Genomic DNA, 16,464 nt, shown 5'->3' with positions numbered 1-16,464 from the left:
AGTGAGCCGAGATTGCACCACTGCACTCCAGCCTGGGTGACAGAGTGAGACTGCATCTCAAAAAAAAAAAAAAAAAAATTGAGTTTCAGAATATAATCTATCTAGGTACAATTACACATATGAACATGCACACACAGATAATAAGAAAGAATGTATCACAGTGGTTATTTCTGCATAATGGGAATCAAAAAATATTTTCTTTTCTCTGTAGTTTTGTATATTGCTTGATTTCATTTTTCAAAGACCATCCATCTTTTTTATAATTGGAGATATGGCAATGGCAATAATTATGATATGTACTGAGAAAATAAAGACTAGCATTTTGGGAATAAATAGAAATGTAGTTAGAGAGGAAAAAGGGACCCCATATTACATGGAGCCCCAAAAGGTGGATAGAGTTCAGATATGATATATAAAGAACTAGAAGTAGACATAATACTAGTTAACATTGATTTATTCTTACTCTAAGCCCTCTGGTAAGTGCACTATCTCTGATTTAATCCTCATAGCAACCCTGTGAGGCCATAATTTTAATTGTCCTATTCATTTATTTGGTTACTTATTTTGAGGCAGGGTCTCTGTCTGTCACCCAGGCTGGAGTGCAGTGGCACCATCTCGGCTTCCAAGGTTCAAGCAGTTCTCCTGCCTCAGCCTCTCAAGTAGCTGGGATTATCGGCACGTGCCACCACACCAGGCCGATTTTTGTATTTTTAGTAGATATGGGGTTTCACCATGTTGGCCAGGCTGGTCTCGAACTCCTGACCTCAGGTGATCCACCCACCTTGACCTCCCAAAGTGCTGGGATTACAGGTGTGAGTCACTGTGCCCAGCCTAATTGTCTTTATTTTACAGAAAAAGGAACTGAAGCTCCAAGTGGATACTTTGCAGTAGATCACAGTCTAGATTGAACCCAGGTCTCTCTGACTCCAGGACCCTTCTTCTTGCCAGTACACATGACTACTCCCATTGCACGATTTGCACAGAGAGAGTGATCCAGAGGCACCAGGTATGGAATCCAAATACCTAAGATCTTATAGTGTGAGGGACCGTAATGCAAGTCTGATGGAGGGCATTATAGCACAGAGGACAGGCCACAGAGTCAGCTAGCATCAGAAGGCAAATCCTGTCTCCGCCCTTAGCAGACAAGCAATCGTGTACCAGTTACACGGCCCTCACTAACCCTGACTCATCCCTCCATGAAAACATAGAATAGATAAGAAATACCTCCTTCACAGTTACGAGAATCACTTCACTGTCTGACAAGTAAGCTGCCAATACATGGTTTAGTAATATTACTAATATCAGTAAAAAACACTTTGGAAACTGTAAAATGTTAATCAGATACTAATAATTGCAGTCTACAATTTTAGTGGACACAGTATTTAGGGGAAATTGAACAAGTGAGCTGAGAAGAGATTTGAGTTGACTGAGACTGCGCTAGAAAAATAGTGTTGAGCTAGATGAAGAATGTTTCATTAACGATTCATCAGAAATGTGTTGAGGCTGGGCGTGGTGGCTCACATCTGTAATCCCAGCACTTTGGGAGGTCTAGTGGGGGAGATTGCTTGAGCTCAGGAGTTTGAGACCAGCCTGAGCAACATTTCTTTTTGTAGAATACAAAAATTATCCAGGCATGGTGGTGTGCACCTGTGGTCTCAGCTACTCATGAGGCTGAGGTGGGAGGACCACCCGAGCCAGAAAGGTAGAGGCCACAGTGAGCCATGATTGCACTACTGCACTCCAGCCTGGGTGACAGAGTAAGACTCTTGCCTCAAAAAGAAAGAAGTGTGTTGAAAGGTAGGAAAACACCCTATGAAGAATTTGTTCATATATTCATTAATTCCCAAGTATTTACTGAGCACTTACTGCATGCCTTGCACTGTGGTATATTCAAGCAGATTACAGTGTGATGGTAGTGGGGAGACAAATTTTAATCAAGTGATCACACAAATAAATGTAAAATACACCTGTGATAAATGCAAAAATAAGAAGGACGTAGGGTTATGGAGCATAGTGCAGGAAAATGTTTACTGAGAAAGTGATGTTTCAGCTGAGAGCTGAAGGATAAATAGAAATTTAAAAAGGAGTTTAGTAACAGGTTGTTATTTTGCAGATGAATGGATCAGCATTCTGACAGGGAATTTATATTTAGCCATGTAAATCAGAGGTTCTCAAATTTGAGGGTACATCTGAATCATGTGGTGGGCTTGTTAAAACACCAATCACTGAGCCTAACTCTCAGTTTCCAATTCAGCAGGTTTGGGGTGGGGCCCACGGAAGGTGCAGATCTAACAAGTTCCGAGGTGATGCTGTTGCTGCTGATCTGGGGACACACTTGGCTGATCTTGGGACCACTGCTCTAAATTAACACGCACGACACCTCTTGACAACTAATAGAAAATGAAACGTGAGCAACTTCTAACAAATGTTTTCCAGATTGCTCACCACAAAAATCAATTTTCAAAGCCTTTTGGTTGGAATGTTTTTACACTAGGTTGAATGTTAACATTACACGTTCAACCTTTCAATCCTTATTGAAAAAATAAGAACTAAAAAATCAAAACAAAAATGCCACTGTAATCATAGAATCGCCCTGCAGTTAGCTCTAGGTGAACAAATGTCAAAGCAATGTAAACAATACTAATGGAATATTTGAAGGGAAAGAATGAGCATCTGGCCTCCTAGACTGCAGTGGAATGGAAAGGAGTTTTGGCGTCCAGAACGAGACAAGAGATGTGCTGGGAGGAGAGGGTTCATTTTGGATGATGCTATCATTTACAGCATAGGAATTCTGTTCCTTGGAGGTTGGGGGAAAGGGAAACTGCAAACTGTCAATTGCTAATATATTTTAATACTTCAAAAATCTATTTTTAAGATTACACCAGTAATGCATGAAGTTAAACAAGTTAAATCAGTATAGAGCTGAGCCTCCCAACACTAATTCTGTCCCCTTCCCAGAAATAATTTATTATATCCATTTGGTCTTTCAGTTTCCAGACCCCCTTCTAGGCAGTTTTGAGGAGAACAATTGATTATTATTTCATGCAATGGTATTACACTCTATGTATTCCACAATTTACTTTTTAAAAACTCATTGTTAAGTCATATGGATTTTCCCTATCAGTACCATAACTCCATCATATTCTTTTTAATTTTTTGCATATAATTGCAAAACATAGAATTAACAAGATTTATTTATAGATGTTCATTTAAGCTGTTTCCTACTCTCTGCAGTCTGTTATATTTTAGTGACAACAAACAACGTTGGCATGAACATTCTTGTCTGTGCCCCCTTGTAGGCCTATGTGGGTGCTTCTCTAAGGGATAAATTGGGAAAGATAAGCACAGAGTCACCGGAATTTGAATATTTTTCATTTTAACAGATAACGCCGAATTGTTCTTCTATCCCCGTCAACAGGGCCACTGCTTTCTTATACATTTGCCAATAATTAATATTACCAAATATTTGTTACCAAACCTAGTGTTGAAAAAATAGCATTTCGGCTGGGCGTGGTGGCTCATGCTTGTAATCCCAGCACTTTGGGAGGCCGAGGCGGGCAGATCACGAGGTCAGGAGATCGAGACCATGGTGAAACCCCGTCTCTACTAAAAATACAAAAAATTAGCCGGGCGTGGTGGCGGGCGCCTGTAGTCCCAGCTACTCGGAGAGGCTGAGGCAGGAGAATGGCGTGAACCCGGGAGGCGGAGCTTGCAGTGAGCTGAGATTGTGCCACTGCACTCCAGCCTGGGCGACAGAGCGAGACTCCGTCTCAAAAAAAAAAAAAAAAGAAAAAATAGCATTTCATTCATGTTTTAATCTTCATTTCCTTCGTTGCTAGTAAATTTGAGCATGTTTTCATATTTTCATCATTCATTTATGTTTTCTTTGCTGTGAACTGCCTAGTTGTGATCTTCTCCTCCTTATTCTTTATGTAATCTAGACACTAGTCTTTTTTTCTCTGTGTATGCTACAAATACTTACCCCCAGATGTTTTTATTTTGACTTTATGTCTTTTATCATGGAGAATTTTTAAATTTAGAAATTAGGCCAGGCGCAGTACATTGGGAGGCTGAGGCAGGTGGATCACTTGAGGTCAGGACTTTGAGACCAGCCTGGCCAATATGGAGAAACCCCATCTCTGCTAAAAATACAAAAAATTAGCTGGGTGTGGTGGCTTGTGCCTGTCGTCCCAGCTACTTGGGAGGCCGAGTGCCACTGCACTCCAGTCTGGGCAACAGAGCAAGAGTCGGTCTCAAAAAAAAAAAAAAAAAAGGAAATATTCACTTTATCATTCTTTTCCCTTTAATATTTTCATATCTGTGTCTTGTTTAAGAGAGGCTTTACTTTCATCTTCAACGATTCTGCACCCACTTATGTGGATTACCTTTAAAACCAATAAGTCGTCTAGGCAGACTTGATCTTACAGATGTTGTAGCCTAGTCATGTCATTTTACAGATAGCAAAACAGAGGCACAAACAGGACATGTGGTGTGTAATACTAATACAACTCCACTCACCCCATAGCTGGGTGACAGAGCCAGCCCTTGAACCCAGATTAACAAATTCTAAAGAAGCAGATTCTAAATTCTCCCCTGATGCATCTGCTGTGACTTTTAAAGCTAACACAGGCGCACCTGATTTGGAAAAGTGTCTATCAAAGCTGGCGCTAGAGGCCACGAGGCCAAAGGGCTCAGGGGAGATGCACACCCTTCTTCAAGCCAGGCTTGAAGCTCCCTTATGAGGAGCCAGTGTGGCTCCAACATGTACCAGCTCTATGACCTTGAGGAAGTAATGTCCTGCCTCAGTTTCCTCATCTGCTCTCTAGAGATCAATAATGACATATGCCACAAAGCACTGTTGTGAGTTTAAATGAAATGAGTCTGTATAAGGACTTATAACATAATTTATGTCCAAAAACATTAACTATTGTTTGTTAATGGCAATAACAACACAATACCATTCTTCTTGCTTGTTTCTGAAAACTTGCATAAATTGGTTTTCTGAGGCCTCCCAGGTTTATGGGGTTTGGGAACCTCTTGTCCACTCCTCCATATCCTTCCAGGCCACCTCATACTCCAGGCACTGTGTGACGACCACTTCCTCACAGACCTTCAGCCAGCTTTGAGCAGGTGCATCTGTAATGCCTTCTCTTGGGTCACTCCTCATACCTTCACTTCCTGCCCCAGGCCTTTTCTGACTCTCTGAGTGGGACACCTGAGAACTTGCTGGAAGCATGGGGCACTTAACACCCTTGGGGGCACTACTGACAATATGGAACTAAAGCTAATAGATAAATTCATCCCTTTTATCCCCTGCAGGCCAATAGGCTCTCAGAAACTCCCATGAATCAAGGAGCGCCAACCCAACAACACACCCTTGTAATGATTCTCCATTCTTTTTTATTTTATTTTAATTAATTAATTAATTTATTTATTTATTTATTTATTTTTGAGATGGAGTCTCGCTCTGTTGCCCAGGCTAGAGTGCAGTGGCATGATCTCAGCTCACTGCAACCTCCACTTCCTGGGCTCAAGTGATTCTCCTGCCTCAGCCTCCTGAGTAGCTGGAATTACAGGCAGCCACCACCATGCCCAGCTAATTTTTATATTTTTAGTAGAGATGGGGTTTCACCCTGCTGGGCAGGCTCGTCTCAAACTCCCGGGCTCAAGTGATCTGCCCGCCTTGGCCTCCCAAAGTGCCGGGATTACAGGCATGAGCCACTGTGCCTGGCCGTGATTCTCCATTCTATGTTTCACTTCCCCTTGTCTCTGCCTCCTGCTCCTCAGGATCATATTCCCAAATCACCTACCTCCACACAAGCATGGATATTATGCTCTGTTTTCAGGGAACCCAGGCTAAGATCTAATGAATTTGTAGTACCTAAATTTTCACCTGTCCTTGTCTCTAATACAGGACTCAGCCTCTGCACCCTAATTTAGTCCCCTCCTCCTCCCTCACCATTTCTGGGAATCTTCAGAGCCAGCTCACCTGCTTTCATGAGGTTTCCTCATGTGTTCTTTGCTCTGGCATTCACTGAGTGACACTGATTGAGAAGCCACTTAAGGTGCTATCATTGAAGGAAGAGAAAGACCCTCTCATATTATTTTATATTGTTTTATACTCAGTACCTGTTTTAAGAAAAAACAACAAGGAAGTAAAACCAAAGACAGGCAGCCCAGTGCCAGGCCCAAAACCAGTAGCTAAAAATCAACTCATAACTTAGAAACCGATGTTATTCATAGATTCCAGACATTGTATAGAAGAACACTGTGAAACTCCCTGCCCTGTTCTGTTTCTCTCTGACCACCAGTGCATGCAGCCCCTGTCACGTACTGCCTGCTTGCTCAAATCAATCACGACCATTTCATGTGAAATCTTTAGTGTTGTGAGCCCTTAAAAGGGACAGAAATTGTGCATTTGGAGAGCTCGGATTTTAAGGCAGTAGCTTGCCGATGCTCCCAGCTGAATAAAGCCCTTCCTTCTACAACTCAGTGTCTGAGAGGTTTTGTCTGCGCCTCGTCCTGCTACATCATATCCCTTGAGATCCTGACTGTGTCTTACTCAGCATACATTCCTCCTCAAGGCACTGTCTTCCCGTGTTCCCAAACCTGCAGCCCTGTGGAATCAAGGCAGCACTGCATTCCTGGAGCGCTCCCTGAATGAAGCCACACGGCAATAGTAGAACACACGGGAAGGAGGCTTGTCCCCCTGTACCCTTTGTATTAGTCTATGTTCACATGCTAATAAAGATATATCCAAGACTGGGTAATTTATAAAGAAAAGGGGTATGACTGAATCAGTTCCACATGGCTGGAGAGACCTCACATTCATGTTCCTAGAAGAACAAGGGATGTCTTACACAGTAGCAGGCAAGAGAGAGCTTGTGCAGGGAAACTCCTCTTTATAAAACTATCAGATCTCATGAGACTTATTCACTATCATAAAAACAGCTTGAGAAAGACCCACCCCCATGATTCAATTACCTCCCACTGGGTCCCTCCCATGACACGTGGGAATTGTGGGAGCTACAATTGGAGATTTGGGTAGGGACACAGCCAAACCATATCACCCTCTCCTGTCACCTGGTCCCTTAAGCAGGCTGCTTATGCCTCATGTGCCCCATGAAAACAGCTCCTCCAGCCTCTGCCTGTGCTCAGTAGGGCTCAAACACAAGTCTATGGGACCAAGCTGGGGACCAAGAGCTGAGCAGACACCCCATTCTATCCTCCCCAACCCTGTCTTGCCCTCAACTCCAGCCAAATGGCACTTTGCAGTATGAGGCAACCCAACTTGTGCATTTACCAAACATACCTGAATCCCAATTTAGACTTTAGCTGAGTTCCCTGGTATGCTTGAAAGGTGAAGGTCCCCCCATGAATTTTACTGCAGCTGTTTATCAGCACCTGAGTAAGAATTGTTTCCACTGAGGCTGAAACAGAACCTGGCAATTTTCATTCACCCTTAAGGACTTAGCTCAGCTATTATGGTCCCCAGTGACTTCCTTGCACTGCTTTCCAGGCAAGGCTGGGAGCTCTTTTTGATATTCTGATAGGGCTCTGGCAGATGGTAACTCCCATCTTACTATGTTGCAACTTGCAAGCTTTTGTAGTGCTGATGCTCCTGTTAGACTGGCCCAATCTTGATTGTCATTAAATTTCCAGTTTACAGCCTGGCATGTCTATACCCTCAGAACATGTTTGTCAAATGAATGAATGAAACAAGGAGACATTGAGATCTGGGAAGTGGGAGCATCACTAACAAATGGGTTCAAGCTCAGACTGGCTCAGACGGGCACATTCACACAGAGGCACCTAAATGTGGGCTTGTTGATGGTTGGTCCTTTCTGCTAGAGTATAAGCATCATGACCACAAAGACTCTTGTTTACTGCTCTTTCCCCTACCTAGAACATTGCTTGGAACATATAGGCCCTCAATTGATATTTATTGAAAAAGTGAATGAAATACAGGTGTATTTCCATCTGTCTTCTCTCCAGAGACACTAACTGGCTTGACTTTTTGTGCTTTCTCCCCCATCCTGGGGAAGAGATGGGCACGGAACTAATCTTTCTTCCCCACCCGAGAGAATGGTGGACAGTGGCTGCTGTTTTGCAGATGAAGCCTGGGCCTCAAGGTCAGACAAGCCAGAGGAGCAGGGCAAGCAGTCACCCACAGTCACAGTACTCTGGCTGGGCTGTGGGCAGGTGAGAACTCAGCCATGGAACTGAAACTGGAGGCAGAAGGTGGAGAGCATTGTGACATTTTTCTTTTGATTTACCGCTTTTGTAAGAAGTGGCGCATGTACCCGAGAAGTATGAAGATAAGGTAAAAACCACTACAAATACTGCAATCCCAAGACACTACTGTTAACACTATGATGAGTATCCTTGCAGGCATTTCTGTATGCATGTGCAGACACATGTGTGTGCATATATTAGGTTATATTCAGCTATAAGTGACAGAAAACCAAAACAACAATGATGTGACCATGATAGAAGCTCATTCCTCTTTCACATGGAAGTCTGGGTGGGAGGCTCAGGCCTAGCAAGGCACTCCATGTCAGTCGCCTAGACTCCTTCTGTCTTGTTGCTAAATTGTAGGTAGCCTCCACCTCATGGTCCACAGGACAGAATTTGCAGTCTAGGAAAGAGAAAGGAACAAAACAAGAGAAAGGGGTGGGGGTGGGGCAACAGGAATACATGTTGCTCTTGAGGAAGCTTCCACATATTTCTGCTTACATCCCATTGGTCTGAACCAAGTTACATGGTCATACCCAGATGCAAGGGACTTGGGAAATATAGCTGTGTGCCCAGTTAAAAATCCTATTAGTGTGAAAGAAGAGAGGAGTAGATATCCAGGGGTGTCTGGCAATCTCTGTCACAATCACAGTGTCTATGCAATATTACATAATAGGATCACAGAGACAGTATAATAGTGATAAAGATTAGAAGTCTGGAGATAATTATAGGTTGAAATCTGGTTTAGACAATATTCAGTTTCCTTGTCTGTAAATTAGGGATTATAGCAGAACAAACCTATTTCATAGGATTGTTGTGAAGATTGAATGAGCTAATGTATGTAAAAGGGCTTAGCATGGTGCATGACAGTAAGGGAGTAAGCTCTCAGCAAAGTCAGTTACTACATTTTCTGCCTTTTTTTATCCTCACCAATATAACACCAATAAAATTCTATGTTATCATCTATAGATTTCCTTGTACTATTTTTTTTTTTTTTTTTTTGAAACAGAGTCTTGCCCTGTCACCCAGGCTGGAGTGCAGTGGTGTGATCTCGGCTCACTGCAAGCTCCGCCTCCCGGGTTCATGCCATTCTCCTGCCTCAGCCTCCCGGGTAGCTGGGACTACAGGGGCCTGCCATCACGCCCAGCTAATTCTTTTATATTTTTAGTAGAGACGGGGTTTCGCCAGGTTGGCCAGGATGGTCTCGATCTCCTGACCTTGTGATCCGTCTGCCTCGGCCTCCCAAAGTGCTGGGATTATAGGCTTGAGCCACCGCGCCCGGCCCCTTGTACTATCTTTTTAAATGGTTGCACGTGGTTCCATTATGCAGAGAGAACATTATTTAATTTGTTCACCACTCATTGCCACCATAGATTGTTCTTAATTTTTGCAATTATCAACAATCCTTGCATCAACATCCTTTTGTACTTGCATGATTACCTCCTTACAGTAAATTCCTATCTGTGAGGTAGCTGGGTCAAACACGTGTGTATTTTACATGCGACAATATATTGCCAAACTTAGGCAAACAGCTAGCTTCTGAAGACATTGGAGCATTCCAGTTTAACCAACAGTTTTTGGGTACCTACCAGATGCTGAGCCTTGTGCTAGAGGCTAGAGAGGGTCCAAAGATAAATTAAGACATGTCCTGCAATTAGAGAGAAAATAACTGCTAGAGTTTATTTAAAAAGAAAAAAAAAAAACTCAGGATGCTGTGAATGCTGATGATGAGGCTTGAGCTAGGGTGGGGGTAGAGAAGGGTCTCCCCAAGGAAGTGCTATTGCACATGGAAACTGAAGCCCAAAACATGTGTGCATGGATGGGGAGGAGAGGATTGGAGAAGAAAAGTATACTCTAGGGAACAAGAATATGTAGGGGAAAGTTGGTGTGATGGCTAAGAGTATACATTCTGGAGCCAGGGTATCTAGGTCCAAATGATGGCCCTGCCACTGCTACCTAAGAATGACTTCTCTGTACCTCAGTTCTCTAACCTTTACAATGGGATGATAGTAAATTTTAATAATAAGGTTATTGTGAAGATTGAATAAGTTAATGCACAGAAGCACTTAGACAAGCTCCTGGCAGATAGAAAGCATACTGTATCAGCTAATATCAATACTTTCATCTTCTTGTCTGCTTGAAAGTATTTTTTTATTTTAATTTTTATTTTACATTCTGGGGTACATGTGCAGGATGTGCAGATTTGTTGTGTAGGTAAATGTGTGCCATGGTGGTTTGCTGCACTTATCAACCCATCACCTAGGTATTAAGCCCAGCATGCATTAGCTATTTTCCCTAATGCTCTCCCTCCCCCATCCTCCCCCAACAGGCCCCAGTGTGTGTTGTTCCCCTGTTGTTCAGGGACCCTGAACGGAGTGACCGGCTAGAGCTGAGGCAGAAGAACATAAATTGTGAATATTTCATGGACACTTATCAGTTCCCAAAATTAATACTTTTATAATTTCTTAAGCCTGTCTTTACTGCCATCTCTGAACATAAATTGTGAAGATTTCAAGGACATTTATCACTTCCCTAATAATACTCTTATAATTTCTTAAGCCTATCTTTACTTCAATCTCTTAATCTTGTTATCTTCGTAAGCTGAGAATGTACCTCAGAACCACTATTGCACAAATTGATTGTAGAACACGTGTGTTTGAACAATATGAAATCTGATTGTAAAACATGTGTGTTTGAACAATATGAAATCAGTGCACCCTGAAAAAGAACTGAATAACAGTGATTTTCAGGAAACAAGGGAAGATAACCATAAGGTCTGACTGCCTGTGGGGTTGGGCAGAATAGAGCCATATTTTTCTTGCAGAAAGCCTATAAATGAATGTGTGTGTAGGAGAAATATCACTGAATTCTTTTCCCAGCAAGGAATAACCCTGGGGAAGGAATGCATTCCTGGGGGTAGGTCTATAGACGGCTGCTCTGGGAGTGCCTGTCTTATGCAGTTGAGATAAGGACTGAAATACACCCTGGTCTCCTGCAGTACCCTCAGGCTTAATAGGATTGAGAAATTCCAGCCTGGTAAATTCTAGTCAGATCGGTTCTCTGCTCTCGAACCCTGTTTCCTGTTAAGATGTTTATTAAGACAATGCATGCACAGCAGGACATAGACCCTCATCAGTAATTCTAATTTTGCCTTGCCTTGTGATCTTTATTGTCCTTTGAAGCATGTGATCCTTGTGACCTACTCCCTATTCGTACACCCCCTCCCCTTTTAAAATCCCTGATAAAAACTTGCTGGTTTTGCAGCTCGGGGTCATCATCATGGTCCTACCATTATGTGATGTCACCCCTGGAGACCCAGCTGTAAAATTTCTCTCTTTGTACTCTTTCTCTTTATTTCTCAGACCAGCTGACACTTAGGGAAAATAGAAAAGAATCTGCATTGAAATATTGGAGGCTGGTTCCCCCGATATTCCTCTCCCTGTGTCTGTGTGTTCTTGTTGTTCAGCTCCCACTTGTAAGTGAGAACATGTGGTGTTTGATTTTCTGTTCCTGTGTTAGTTTGCTGAGGATAATCTTCCAGCTGCATCCATGACCTGCAAAGGACATGATCTCATTCATTTTTATGGCTGCATAGTATTCCACGGTGTATACATACCACATTTTCTTTATCTGGTCTATTGTTGATGGGCATTTGGGTTGATTCTATGTCTTCGCTATTGTGAAAAGTGCTGCAATGAATATATGCATGCATGTATCTTTGTAATAGAATGATTTATATTCCTTTGGGTATATACCCAGTAGTAGGATTGCTAGGTCAAATGTTATTTCTGGTTCTAGATCTTTGAGGAATCGCCACACCATCTTCCACAATGGTTAAACTAATTTACATTCCCACCAACGGTGTAAAAGCGTTCCTGTGCTCACAAGTCTTAATCTAGGATTGTGAGAGTTCATCAGTCAGCATCACAGCATGCCCTATGAATTTTCCCCATGAGTTTCCTCATTCTTTCATTCAGTGAGTATTACCGAACACCTCCTAGGGCGGTAAGCAAAATAGTCCAGACCCAGGCTTTGAGCTACTGTCTGGTGATGGAGGATTTTAAAAATCAAAAATCCCACACAAAAAGAAGCCCAGTGAGTCACAGACCACTCTGTGCTGTGAAAAAAGCACAGGGATATCTGTGAGAGCCCATCAGGAACAAGGAAAGTCCTGGGCCTTTTATCCTTCTTACTTCATTTACTGCCCAACAATCTATGAGGTGACTAGTATTAACTTTCTTTTAGATAGTTAAGAAAATAGAGACTTAGAGAACACAAGTAACATGTCCAAAGTCATATAGCTATCAAATAGCGGAGTCAAGTGTCTGAGTTCAAAGTCCTGATCATTTATTCCACATTGCTCAGACCACAGGATAGGCCTGGTCTATTTTACTTAGACTTGTTAGAATCTCAGGAAGCCACTTCATTGTGCAAAGTGATACCATTTCAGGCAGCAGCGAGCTGAAAATTGAAGAATCCTCTTTCACCAAGTGTGGTGTTCATTAAGCTGCAGGGAGCTGTTAATATTGTTAGCATTTCAAGGCAGCTCTATGCTACCTGAATAAAGGAAAGAACTAACACCCATCTCTAAAAGGGTGAATGGAAGTCTCTGCTAACTAAATACTTCAGATAAGCATCTTCCCCATTTGGCTGCAATTATCTTGGTCCCAAGTTACATCATTGCTAGTGAAATGATTAACAAAATAATGGTAATGATACTGATGGTAAATTAAATGGAAATAAAAGGAGCTCAGTGTACTGTTCAATTTCCTGCTTGGGGACTACTCCTAAGCTGTGTTCTTCAGCTTCCCACTGGGAATTTCCACATGTAAATAAATATGCCTGATTGAAACTGCAAACTTAGATGTCTATACATGGCAAGCACTGAAATCTGAGCTTGAGATTTTTCTCTGCCTCCCAGGTAGTTCCCAAGGCTAATGTCAATGAAGATGAATTTCCCTCCATGAAATGTTCCGATGAATTATGTAAATAGAGACAAACACCTTATAGGACTGACCTCTGCCACAGAATTTGACATCCTCCTGCCCTAGCCAAACCAAGTGGAAAATTGGATTTAAAGAAAAGACTCAGGACTTCATTACAACCCACATGCTTTGTGGTGTCTGGATTCTGATCACCACAAATCAACACAACCCCACCAAGATAAATTGCCAAGAGATGTGACAAGGGATGGACATGGCAGATGAGACCCAGTTTATGTCATCAGGAGGCTCTTATCTTGCCAGAAACCCCTTATTAGGGTTTCAGCAATAATCATTAGTTTTTCTAATAGGACACTGTACAAAGAGAGTGAGGGCCCTGGGTTTAAAACCTAGCTTTGCCTCGTATTAACTGTGTGATTTTGAATGTGTTACTTAAAAAGCTTTCTGAGCACCAATTTCATCATGTTTAAAATAAGGACAATCATAGTACCTATTTATAAGGTGGCTTTAAGAATTAAAAAGAGAATGTATGTAAAAGACCCAGACTAATAGCTCAAGAAATGGAAAGTATTTTTTTGTTTGTTTTTCGTTTTTTTTTTTAAATCATTATTAGCCTTAAATTAAAGGTTGGTTCTATTTCAGGGTGAATATAAACTGGGTTTTAGACTTTGAGTTTTTAATATGACTTGATTGCCTCTTTGGTCTTGAAATTATATTGATTTTAGGCTGTATAAAATTAGATTGGTTTTTTAAAAATTATTTATCTGCCACTTAGTAGCAATGTAATTCAGAGCAAATCCTACCTTAACTGAGTCTTAGTTTCCTTGTTGGTTTAAATGAAATAGTCTAAGCAAAAACTGTAAGACTCTCAGAAGAAAACATAGCAGCAAATTTTCCTAATCATTAATTAGGCAGTGGTTTTTTAGATATGGCAAAATGCACAGTGATAAAAGAGAAAATTGATAAGTTGGGCAGTACCAGAATTAAAACTTTTTATGCTTCAAAGGACATCATTGAGAAAGTGAAAAGATAACCTGCAGAGTGGTAGAAAATACCTGCAAATCATGCATCTTGATAAGGGACTTGAATCTAGAGTACATTTAAAAACACATGTAACTTGACTGGGAGCAGTGGCTCATGCCTGTAATCCCAGCACTTTGGGAGGCTGAGGCAGGTGGATCACCTGAGGTCGGGAGTTTGAGACCAGACTAAACAACATGGTGCAACCCCATCTCTACTAAAAATACAAAAATTAGCTGGGTATAGTGGTGGGTGCCTGTAATCCCAGCTACTCAGGAGGCTGAGGCAGGAGAATCGCTTGAACCTGGGAGGTGGAGGTTGCAGTGAGCCAAGATTGTGCCATTGCATTCCAGCCTGGGCAACAGAGTGAGACTCCATCTCAAGTAAAAACAAAACAAAACAACCACTTACAACTTAACAACAAAAAACAAACAACCCAATTTTTAAAATGAGAAAAAGATTTGACCAAGACCCTCTGGAAGATATACAAATGGCCAATAAGGGGCCAGGTGAGGTGGCTCAGGCCTATAATTCCAGCACTTTGGGAGGCTGAGGTGGGCAGATCACTTGAGCTCAGGAGTTTGAGACCAGCCTGGCCAACATGGCAAAACCTCCTCTCTATTAAAAATATAAAAATTATTAGGGCATCATGTAGTCCTGTAGTCCCAGCTACTCAGGAGACTGAAGGAGGAGAATCACTTGAATCTAGGAGATGGAGGTTGTAGTGAGCCAAGATCATGCCACTGCACTCCAGCCTGGGCGACAGAGTGAGACTCTGTCTCCGAAAAAACAAACAAACAAACAAATATGGCCAATAAGCACGTGGAAATATGCTTGTCATCATTTGCCACCAGGGAAATACAAATCAAAACAATAATGAAATAGAATTTCACATCCACCTGACTATAGTAAAAAGACAGACAATAACAAGTGTTGGTGAGCATGTGGAGAAATCCATTTTCATTGCTACTGTAAGTGTAAAATGGTGCAGCCACTTTGGAAAACCATCTGGCAGTTCATTACAGAATAAACGTAGAGTTCCTGTATGACCTAGCAATTCCACGTCTGGTAACCAAGAGAAATGAAAACAGGTTCACAGAAAAACCTGTACATGAATGTTCACAAGAGCATTGTTCATAACAGCCACAAAGTGAGAACAACCCAGATGTCCACCAACTGATGACGAACTTTGAGCACACTAGGCTACATGAAAGAAGCCAGTCCGCAGAGGACCACATATTCTATAATACAGTTTTCACAAAATGTTCAGAATCAGAAAATCCTTAGAGACAGAAATTGGATGGGTAGTTTGCAGAAGGCTTGGGAAGAAGAGTTGAGGAAAAATGGGGAATGACTACTAATAGGTACAGGCGGGAATGAATATGATCCAAAATTAGACCATGGCAATGGTTAATCAACTCTGTAAATATACTTTCAAAAAACCATCAAATTATACACTTAATAAAAAGTAAATGGTCTGGACAAGATGATTTATTCTGATCTTGCCCAATTTAACATTTTGTGGAATAGAAGCCCATCTTGAAATGAGGCTCTGCTCTACAGGAAAAGAATGGCTCTGTCCGTGTTAGTGCACAATGAAGGGAAAGAAGTTGGGAGACTTTGCCAGTACACAGTGACAAAATCCTACCACTCTATTATAAAAATGAGCTAATTCATAAATTAGGTGCCACATATGCAAATTGTAGTTAAGTGCTTAGTAGCCACTGATGTTTGATGGGATACTTAACATACGCCTGGCCCTGTTCTTTCCATGGATCTCATTTAATCCTCACAACAGCTCTATGAAGCTTCAGACGAGAAACTGAGGCTCAGAGAGTTACAGTAAAGACAGGAAGCTGAGAGGCCAGATGCAAATACAGGCAATTTGACTCTAAGACCTGTGCTCATGGCCTCTGGCTATCCTGCCTTGCCTTCTCCATGCAATCCACCTGGGTGCAAAGTGTGGGCTTAATCAGCAGAAGCAAATAACCAAGTCAAAAATAACCTTGTAGTTTCTTGCTCTATTTCTTAAAAGCAAGGAGTGTGATCATTTCATTTTTCAAAGCCTTGAATTCAGCTTTTCTTATGCACAGGCAGACACTGTCATTTGCTTGCAAGGCACATACTCCTGGCTTCCCGGGGCTAGATGTGCTCCTCTTATCTAAGCCAGGCTGACTGGTTTTTTCCTTTTTCTTTTGTAAATGTCTGTAATCCAGCAGCTTCCCAGCAGGCCCCTGGAGCTCCTGATTGCTCTACACCTGAGAAA

General features: G+C 41.9%; 1 long non-coding RNA gene across 1 annotated transcript; it reads left to right on the top strand.

Annotated features, from left to right (window-relative positions):
* Positions 1-857: 857 nt before the first annotated feature.
* LOC129484330 (uncharacterized) lies at positions 858-2,407 on the top strand. The gene is made up of 3 exons (XR_008658410.1): positions 858-1,006; positions 1,614-1,797; positions 2,255-2,407. It is a non-coding gene; the product is annotated as an uncharacterized lncRNA (long non-coding RNA).
* Positions 2,408-16,464: the final 14,057 nt, after the last annotated feature.

Source organism: Symphalangus syndactylus, chromosome 6 (assembly GCF_028878055.3).
Source record: "Symphalangus syndactylus isolate Jambi chromosome 6, NHGRI_mSymSyn1-v2.1_pri, whole genome shotgun sequence".
Taxonomy (NCBI): Eukaryota; Metazoa; Chordata; class Mammalia; order Primates; family Hylobatidae; genus Symphalangus; species Symphalangus syndactylus.
The sequence above is the reverse complement of the archived record's forward strand: the minus strand, read 5'-3'. Positions and strand labels throughout refer to the sequence as shown.